This window comes from Schistocerca cancellata, chromosome 6 (assembly GCF_023864275.1).
Source record: "Schistocerca cancellata isolate TAMUIC-IGC-003103 chromosome 6, iqSchCanc2.1, whole genome shotgun sequence".
Lineage (NCBI taxonomy): Eukaryota > Metazoa > Arthropoda > Insecta > Orthoptera > Acrididae > Schistocerca > Schistocerca cancellata.
The window spans coordinates 403,620,701-403,631,145 of NC_064631.1; the positions used below are offsets into that span (position 1 = coordinate 403,620,701).

General features: G+C 45.0%; 1 non-coding gene across 1 annotated transcript; it reads left to right on the top strand.

Annotated features, from left to right (window-relative positions):
* Positions 1-2,531: 2,531 nt before the first annotated feature.
* On the top strand, positions 2,532-2,606 carry Trnal-caa (transfer RNA leucine (anticodon CAA)). The gene has a single exon. It is a non-coding gene; the product is annotated as a tRNA-Leu (tRNA).
* The last annotated feature ends 7,839 nt before the right edge of the window (positions 2,607-10,445 follow it).

Below are 10,445 nucleotides of genomic sequence, written 5' to 3' on the forward strand. Positions count from 1 at the left end.
CCACTTTACCTCCAATACAGTATGGTATTTTTAAAGCCAGCTGAAAGCCGACCAAAGAACGTACATGACAAACTATAAAACAACCTAGTGCACACCAAAACTGCACCCGCATCACTACTGCAATCCCAGCAACATACCGCTGACGCATGAAAGTTCACTTTTTCATATTTGCTTACTAGCAGCGGCTCCTACAGTTGCAAGTGACATGGTGTATGCCGAAGAAACGGCAACAAAACCAAGAAAATATGCCAGGAACAGAGACAACAAGCGAAAAAACAATGCCGTGCCTTAAAATAAGTATGTATAAATTGTTATGAAACTATTCACAGAACACAGTATTTGGAACCGAACAGCATACATAGTGTGCATTTTCAACTTTTCGCGGCGTAATGAACAGTCCATTACATTTCGGGCATGCAGCCGCGCAAGTAAAACTTCTGCCACTGATATTTCGACAGCGTATCGTCCGGCCATCTTCAGAGTAAGTTGGAACAGATTGATACGCACTCGAAATATCAGTGGAAGAAATTTTATTTGCACGGCTGCATGCCCGAAATTTAATGGACTAGTACACATAGCACGGGGTGTTCAAAAAGTCTCTCCGCAGTGTCGTATGATTATTAGCCGGCCGTTGTGGCCAAGCGGTTCCAGGCGCTTCTGCCTCGGGCATGGATGTGTGTGATGTCCGTAAGTTAGTTAGGTTTAAGTAGCTCTACGTCTAGGGGATTAACGACCTGAGATATTAAAGTCCGCCCGCATCTCGTGGTCGTGCGGTAGCGTTCTCGCTTCCCACGCCCGGGTTCCCAGGTTCGATTCCCGGCGGGGTCAGGGATTTTCTCTGCCTCGTGATGGCTGGGTGTTGTGTGCTGTCCTTAGGTTAGTTAGGTTTAAGTAGTTCTAAGTTCTAGGGGACTTATGACCACAGCAGTTGAGTCCCATAGTGCTCAGAGCCATTTGAACCATTTTTGGTTAAAGTCCCATAGTGCTTAGAGCCATTTGAACCATTTTATGATTGTTAGCCTCGCGTGCCGTATGCCGCAGTGAACATACCGACATGATACTCAGTGAAATACAAGTTATTAATTTATTGAATATTCATTTTTACCGAGATAAACGAAACAGTGGAATGTTGCGAGAGTCCACTTGAAGTGAAGTAACCTAGTAGGCGAACAATCATACGGCGCGCCGGCTGACAATCATTCGGGCACTGCGAAGAGACTTTTTGAGCACCCCGTGTAATAATGTATTATAATGTTTATAACTGTGCTGTTTTTGCATGTTTTAGAATAAAAGAACACACTGATCATGCCGATATTGTCGCTGAAAGTAGTTTGGGAATAAGAAAATAAAAATAAATGAAAGACTGTAAGATCAAAACACCCTTCAGCCGTGTAAATTTCCAAATTTTTATTTTACCGAACAACCAGTTTCAGCGATATATTACGCCATCTTCAGGCCCCCTGACCAACGTGTAGGAAGATTCCCACCTCTGGTCCAGTCAAAATTGGGGCTACCATTCAGTGACTGGTATCTGTACATTTTTGACATAGTAATCGATCCGATCAGGACTGGCCAGCAAGTGATGAATGAAGGAATCGTTGTCAAAAATCTACTGATGATATCAGTCGTTCAATGCTGGCCCCCACTTTGACTAGACCAGAGGTGGGAATCTTCCTACACGTCGGTCAGGGAGCCTGAAGATGGAGTAATATATCGCCGAAACTGTTTGCTCGGTAGAAAAACAATTGGAAATTTAGATGACTGAAAGGTCTGTACTGAACAGCCGTGGTCCTGCAACCATCTATATATGTGAAACTTCCTGGCAGATTAAAACTGTGTGCCGGACTGAGACTGGAACTCGGGACCTTGCCTGTCGTGGGCAAGTGCTCTACCAACTGAGCTTCCCAAACACGACTCACGCCCCATCCTCATAGCTTTACTCGTCTCCTACCTTCCAAACTTTACAGAAGCTCTCCTGCGAACCTTGCAGAACTAGCACTCCTGAAAGAAAGGATATTGAGGAGACATGGCTTAGCCACGGCCTGGGAGATGTTTCCAGAATGAGATTTTCACTCTACAACGGAGTGTGCGCTGATACGAAACTTCCTGGCGGAATAAAACTGTGTGCCGGACCGAGACTCGAACTCGGGACTTTTGCCTTTCGCGGGCAAGTGCTCTATCAACTTTTTTTTTCTTTTTTAATCTCATTTTGTTCGTTTTAGTTCGTTGCAAATGCTCGGGGCGGACGTCACAAGACACCCGTTTGAGTTCGTCGTTGATCCATTAACTCAGTTTTTTTATTACAGAGGGCAGCAAACCCTCTGGCCGAACACGCTGAGCTACCATGCCGTCGGAACACAACACCCACTCCCTGAGCGAAGAAAATCTCTGACCCAGCCGGGTGTCTCCGAAATATCCTTTCTTTCAGGAGTGCTAGTTCTGCAAGGTTCGCAGGAGAGCGTTTGTAATGTTTGGAAGGTAGGAGACGAAGTACTGGCAGAAGTAAAGCTGTGAGGACTGGGCGTCAGTCGTGCTTGGGTAGCTCAGTCGGTAGAGCACTTGTCCACAAAAGGCAAAGGTCCCGAGTTCGAGTCTCGGCCCGGCACACAGTTTTAAACCGCCAGGAAGTTTCATATCAGCGCACACTTCGCTGCAGAGTGAAAATCTCAATCCGTATACGTATCTGTAGAAGTTCTTGAGAGGGGATGTTCGACAAAGAAAGGACTGAAGAGTGTAGAGGAATTAGGGGAAAGAAACGTTAGTAAATGTGGTGTAGTAGAGTGGTGTGTGGCTACGAGAGAGTATTGCTCGTGGAGTGGAGCTGGAGAGGCGCGAGCCGTCACGCGGCCATCCGCATATCCCGAGGCGAGGGCGGCGGCCAGACACGCGCCCCTATCGCAATAACAACGCCGCCGCCTGGGGACGCGCCGGCTTATTTGCATAATGTTCCAATTTACATCCAGGTTTGACATTCCGATGGCTCCTCCCATTGTGAGTCGACCCGCCCCTGCCACGACAAGAGGGGCGGCGGGCGTGGAAGGGGCTGCCCGCAGGGGAGGGAGCCCCGGCGCGCGGGGTGGGGGACTGCGGCGGCCGTGGTGGGGGGAAACTGCCGTGGCGCAGGGGAAGGCAGGGGAGGGCCGAACCGCGCCGCCCTCTGACAAACTATTTTACCGCATTTTCCTCCGTCTAGCAAATTGTTTCCCATCCGAGTTCAGAATGAGGTGTTCCAAACAAGTTGATTAAGGCTTGGCTGGGTCGGAAGTTTCAATTACGTTACTGTCTGCCTCAGATTGGAAGCGAGCTCGTGCCAGATTGAGTTAGGTACAGTCGCGTCCGGCTCTTTCGGACCTTCGGGATCCGGCCGAGGATCTTCGCCGGAAACTTCTTGCTGAACCGAAGGAGAAGAGAAAACAGAGAGAGAGGATACGTGAAGCGGCAACCGATCGTGCAGACCTCGGCACTGCGGTGCACAGCGCGCGAGCGCTTTGAAACTGTTTCACTCATTCGGTATTCAGTGGCTAACGTAGTCTTAATGTTGTAATCATTAATGAAGCGGGACTGTGTTTCGTGGGATGGTATATCACTTTCTTTTCAACAACACTTGAACACTCGATCATCAAATGGCGCACATATCATCTGAAGATGGTCTGTGAAGACCGAAGCCCGATATGATTGTACCATAAAAATTGACTGAGTCAAAAAGAAAAAAAAAGATCATTTTCTGTTTGAATTTGACAAACCCACGACGATATGAAATGGAACGGGCACCAAAGGCAGGTCGTAACGATGTCTAGTAGTAGACTTCGGTTTATTGGTAGAATTTCAGGAAAGTGTAGCTCATACCTAAAGGAGATCGCGCATACAACACCAATGCTACCCGTTCTTAAATACTACTCGAATGTTTCGGATCCACAGCAGGAACTATTAAAGGAAGACAGAAGGCGTGCTGCGACATTTATTACATGTGACTTCGATCAACACGCGAGTACTACGGAGATCTTCGTGAACTCAAATGGGAATCCCTGGAGACAAGGCGACATGCTGTTCGAGAATAACTATTGAGCAAATTAGGAGGACCAGCATTTGCAGCTGAATACAGAACGATTCTACTGCCGATAATATACATTTCGCGTAATAACCATGAAGGCAACGTAAGAGAAATCAAGGCCCGTACGGAGGGATGTAAAAGAGTCGCTTTTCGCTCGCTCTATTTGCGAGTGGAACAGGAGAACATAATGGCAAAAAAATATGTAAAAATAATTATTATTCTATTTGCTTCAGAATGCCTTGCTATGTATAGAAAAGGTGTGATCGAGAAATTGCAAATAAGAGAAAGATCTTCAGGAAAATCCTGGGCTCGATCAAAGAAAATGGTGAACTGATGACCACCATGAACACAGTAGAAAAGATCATAGACACCATTCGCAGGAAGAGGATTGTTTCCTACGGTAACACTGCCTATTAGTCTTACAGGATTGAGCAAGCGGATTTTCTGTTACTTTCTGAACAAGAAATCCACGAGAGACGGTTCACTGAGGTAGAAAAAGACTTTTAAGGAGTCGGAATTACACTGGAGAATACCCATAAACGCTCCGCTCAAGATCAAACCTCATGAGCACCTGATTTCGGAGAAAAGCCAAAACTAAAAACTTCTCCGAAGCAAGGAAGGAACAGCAGAGGAAGAAGATGCGAGAATACCGGACTCTACGCTATTTTGTCGAAAACTGACATTCTGAGCCCGTGGCTGTGTACAAAATATAGGTTGACTCTTAGATAGAAGATGACAGCAACCAGCCACTTTTTACAGTGCTATTTATTTATTTTAATATTTCCGTGACCGGTTTCGAACCAACATGTTCATCTACAGAGGGCTAGTTTACGTAAAGATACATTTTACATTAGCTTTTGCCTTTTATTTTTCCAACTGATGAAATTTCCTTAGGGTGGTGGTGCTGATGAAACATCTGCGCTATTACGTTCCAGTGTAGAGTGTTTGTGACCTTGCAGCAGCGAAAACTGTACGATGCATCTTTTTATGTATATGTATGCACATGATCTAAAGCACTGTGTGAGTGGTGCTTTAGATTTTGTGCATACATATAAATAAAAAGATACATCGTACATTTACAGTTGCAGAAAGCATGTAACAAGCTGAGTAACCATACGGACACTTGCGGCTGGTAGCATTTTTCCGTCTTTAAACTGGTGAAATTAAAGCATTTCAGTGGAACGATATCAACCTTTTTAAAGTCGTTCGAGCTCTCTTAAAAAAAATTTTTTTTTGCAGAAATGTGCTATATGCTTAATGTCAGGTTTTAACTTGCTAGACTACATATGTTTTCGTCCAACTATCTAACTTCAGCTGGGTGTAAGAAGCGCAAATGAACGCAGCTACGGTCGATGTGGTTCGACAAATCTGGACGTACTCTCATATGTTGAGAAGTGTGAACGTGTAATGCATTGTCGAACGTGATCGTTTTGGTCGTCCAGGTTTTATGGTGGATGCAGCCATAATGTTGCATGGGAGCACTGACTTCAAAATCTTTCATCAATATACACTCATTCGTCAACGTATTGTCACACTATTTTCTTTTCCTACGTGCGTCTTTAAGGGGCGCATTGCGCCATGACTTCCGTTTTATGGATGAGAATGCGCGACGGCATCGAACAACAGAAATGGAGAAGCCCTTGGAACGAGAGGATATTCGGCGAATGGACTACCCTGTCCGTTCCCCCTACTTAAATTCCATCGAGTACTTATGGGATGCATTGGGGAGACGCATTACAGCACTCCCATACGCACCAGCGACCATCCAGCAGCTGTCACGCGAGCTGGTAGTGGAATGGAACGCCCTATCACAAGAAGTCCTTACCAACCATGTGGCTGGAATGGGATCACGTTGCAGATCAATTCACAGCCGTCTTTGCTGACCACAAACTCTATTAAGAACTGTTTCCCGTCTTTTGTAATGTCCAGGAGACCATCGTGAATCATGGTGACTTCAGTGTAATTATTGCGTTTCAATAAAAATATCATTCCAGTTCGTGTCACTGGGTATTTCTTTCAGTTACTTTCTGCAATATATGTAGCAGTTCATTCAATATGTGGTCTAAGTTTCATCGAGCTTTGTTACTTGGCAGTGATACGTCATACGTGAATTAATTCTGTCCTAAGTTTTACACACTAGATATTATTCATGATGACTATAGTTCTTATTGGCTCTTTTCCTTGAAATGCCATTGTGGTCGGTTTATGTAACGACATATCCAAGTACTATTTGTTGTGTCGGCTACTGTTGGGTCAGCACCGACACAAACAAGGAAGGACAGAAGTTGCGATGGCCGATGGTCGGAATCCAAAATGATCTGTACATACACTCGCAGGTTAATGGAACTGTTTATTTCTAAAAAGGAAAGAAACATAACATCTCGTTATGAAGTGGATTGATGTGCTTCCTGTGCCTCCTATATACAATTACTTTACACACTATTACTACTAGCTGAACGGAGACTAAAGGGCTTTTTGAAGTATGAGCGAAACTGTTCAATAAAGATTATAGTCTACTGAAGCGCCCCAAGCGTACTAGGCGCGAACTACAAATTCGCAACAAGACCTTGGCACAGTGTGTTTAAATGATAACGTAAACAACGCGTACTGCTAGTTGCATAACAGTGCGAAATTCGTGATTTCACGTTAGCGTATCAGTAATTATTTATGAGATTTACAAAGATTTAAAAACTTCCGTGAAAATATTTACGAAGAGTGCACTGTACTCACTTGCTCAGAGAGTTCATTATGATAACCAAACGACCATACACAGAAAAAAAACTCAGCATACGTTAAGTGCACCAGAAAGCAATGTGGCAGACAGCACTCAGCAAAGACTTGAACTCAGCAGACAGCTACTAGCTCCTACATGTGGAGTGAGACCACTAGAATCGAATATAGAACTGCCCCTACTCCTTTATCGCTAGAATTATCGTGCGTCGCTACTAACGCGATCATACGAGGGCTAATCGGAAAGTGAGGAACGATCGGTCGCGAAAGGGAAACCACTGTGAAAATCCGACGAGGCTTCTCACAGACGTTTTGGGCAGTGTCTCTAGTATGCCCGTCGATCGCATCAAGACGCTCTTTTCAGTTGTGAGCGCACTGTGAGCGAGTAAAGGCGCCTGGAACAACGATGTCTGCCGCCAAGTAGGAGGACCTGCTGTGAGGCTTCACCTTAATGAATGCAGCACACCCAACACAACTGCCAGCCACTTCCTTCTTCACGGCAGTTCTCAGCCGCACTCTGCAGGGGTAGTGGAGACGCTCCTGCAGCCTTTTCGATGGGAAATGTTCGATCACCCACAACACAGCCCTAATTTGCTCGTCCTGAAATGTTTGCTCGTTCACATGAAACGCTGGGTGCGAAGACAACAATACTTGGGCGCAGCCTACGCGCTATAGGCCAGCGTAGAGAATTATCGGAAAGCACAGGCGGCTGCCTTCTGTGACGATGGTGTTGGGAATTTGGTATAACGCTCCGAAAAATGACTAACTCGGAGCGGCGACTATGTACAGAAGTACCTGGGAGGTGTAGCTAAATGTGCAAAGAAAACAGTTTTGATTTTCACTGTGGTTTCCATTTCGCGACCGATCGTTCCCTACTTTCCGAACAACCATAATAGTGAGCCCATCCGTGCAGCTGGTTGTCAATAGACTACAAGTCTATTCCTATTACTCAAAAATAATCCTCTAGAAGCCTAGCACTGAATTGAGCGGTGGGAGGCTGCTGGACACAGCGTTGACGGAGGGCACCGCTGTCCTGGAAGTGTGGCTCTGCCCGCTCTTTTCTATCGGCGCGCTGGTCAGCGCCTTCTTGATGCCGTTTCGTGTCGGTGCGCTGGTCGGTGTAGAGGCTTTAGGACTGCACAATATTATTAACTGATCGTCAGGACTTGGTACCAAGCTCTTTCTAGGTCAGCTTCGTTATACAGCAACATTAAAGTGTCTGATGCTCTATATTTCAAGAGTGGGTCAGTTGCCTTCCTTGTTCAGAGATACCCATTGAGCAGGAAAGCACGACAGAATAATCTCTCGTTAACTATTTGACGTGGTGGTGCCCAGAGAACACCATTTTCCTGGAATCATGCTGGCTGGCGATAGGCACGTTTGTGCGACTTGGCGGCAGCTTCGGTGTGAATTCTATGACGTTTGTGTCAAATGTTACCAACAAAAAAAAGAAACGGGCTTGTTTCTGCCCCCATATGACTACTTTAAATTGCGCAGCAAATGCAGTTTAAAGGTTTTTTTCGTGTCACACGGGACTTCTCACATCGTCAGTGGAAGAGGAAGAGGGTGAGGAGAGGGGGGGGGGAGGGACGGGTTTTGGGGTGTGGCTTTCATGCAGCTAGTATAAGAAGCTCGGTCAGGCACATTCAGAAGTCAAAACTTATTTAGTAAGCACAAGCTGCTTTTAATCAACAGATTCTCTCATAGCGCTAAAGTGATCTCTTGACGAAAGGATTTTGATCACAGTTCGTCCGAAATTTGTCCCATTCATTTGTATTCCATTTGCTTTCATGGCAGTCCGGTGAACAGAAAGCCTTCTCGGTACGTCACCGCATTAATGTTACAACTAACGCAGATTTTTAAGAGAATTGGCCGCGTTACCGCAAGGCATGTACGTGAGATCTGAGTAATCTGTAGATCAGAGTAAATCAGCGGGACATGGAACGACGATTGTTAGAAATTATTAGGAGAGGCAGGAAAACAATGAACAGCATCAAGGAACAGATTGGACTGCAAGACGTAATTAAGGCTGTAGTGGAAATGAAACGAACGTAGGCAAGACAAGTGATCAGAGGAATGGACGCTAGAAAATTCTTTGCTGTATTTCAATAGGTATAAAAAGACCCGAGACGTTGACGTAATGGAAGATAGGTAGATGGAAAATATGCAGCAGCAAAATGGAAGTCCATAGCAGAAGATTGTAGTACGTGGACAAACATAGAGGATTAGTCGATATCTAATGGCTGATGATTTAATGTGTTAGGTGCTTTATGTGTTTGGTTGGGTGTATTCTCGTATGACAACAATCTGTTTTGTAATGCACTAGCTTCAGCGATACTACTGTCTCTGCCTGTCATTCTGGACTATGAACAACGACCAGTGAAACTGAAGAGAGTATCAAGTTAACGAAACCGAAGATATTCTTCCTTATGAGGAAGTATCGTGCAATATAATGGCTTACAAGCCGATATGCACCTCTGTGTCGGAAAGTATGACATTTTAGGGCACATGTTAGCGTCTAGTTTCACCAGTCGTGATCGCTGCTCTATAGTTAAGGGCGCGCGGATTGGCCGTGCGGTTTGAGGCGCCATGTCACGGATTGCGCGGCTCCTCTCGCCTGAGGTTCGAGTCCTCCCTCGGGCATGGGTGTGTGTGTTGTCCTGAGCATACGTTACTTTAATTAGTGTGTAAGTCTAGGGACCGATGACCCCAGCAGTTTGGTCGCTTAAGAATTCACACACATTTGAACATTTATAGGTAGTTAGACCTGTCAATTATATCATTAAAGAATGTAAGAATAAGTGGTTAATATACGTACAAAACAGTTTGCAATATCTGGCATAATATTTTCTGTAGAATACAGTTGCTGCTAAAGCTAATTTTATTTCTTGCGGATGTTAATGAGTGCGTAATCTATTTACTCATCTTGTAAACGATAGCCTTTTCCCCTGTGCTTTCAATTCTTCGCATATTGTGCCTCAGGGATAGAAATAGCTAAACAGACCAGAATACATCTCAAAGGATGGGTAAAATACATAATTTAATACTAATGTTGGTGTGAAACAGTTCAGCTGTGGCTCTACAGGGTGGTCATAGTTAAAATTTTGCTACTTAGACCCCATGAAAAATGAATCATCGTGTGACAATGAAACTTCATGGAAACATTTGCAAGGGCATACGGAAGACAAATAATGAATAAATCACTGAAAGAAACACATTTTAATTTCCATATGAGAGGGTAACATCTGTTCACTGCATAACATGTTTACGTTCCAGGTTACAAACGTTGCTCAATGTGAGGACTACCTGAAACACGACAGCCTGGAACACACTAACGGACTGCTTCGAGATCGCAAACTGCGTCCAACACGGCAACAGTAACTTGTTCAACAGTTTGTGGCGCAATTGGCCGTCGGCCTCTCCGAGGAGCAATTCCCAAATCGGCAGTTAATTCGAACGTCCGAATGGTATTCTTCAATCCCGTTGCGGAAAGACGACCCCTTCGTATTCCTTTAACGCGTCGATACTCGCAAAGAGCAGTAGCACTGTCGTTGTTGTGTTGATAAAGCAGCTTTACGAGTAAAGCCCTGCTCACCTCAAAATGGTTCATATGGCTCTGAGCACTATGGGACTTAACTTCTGAGGTCATCAGTCCCCTAGAACT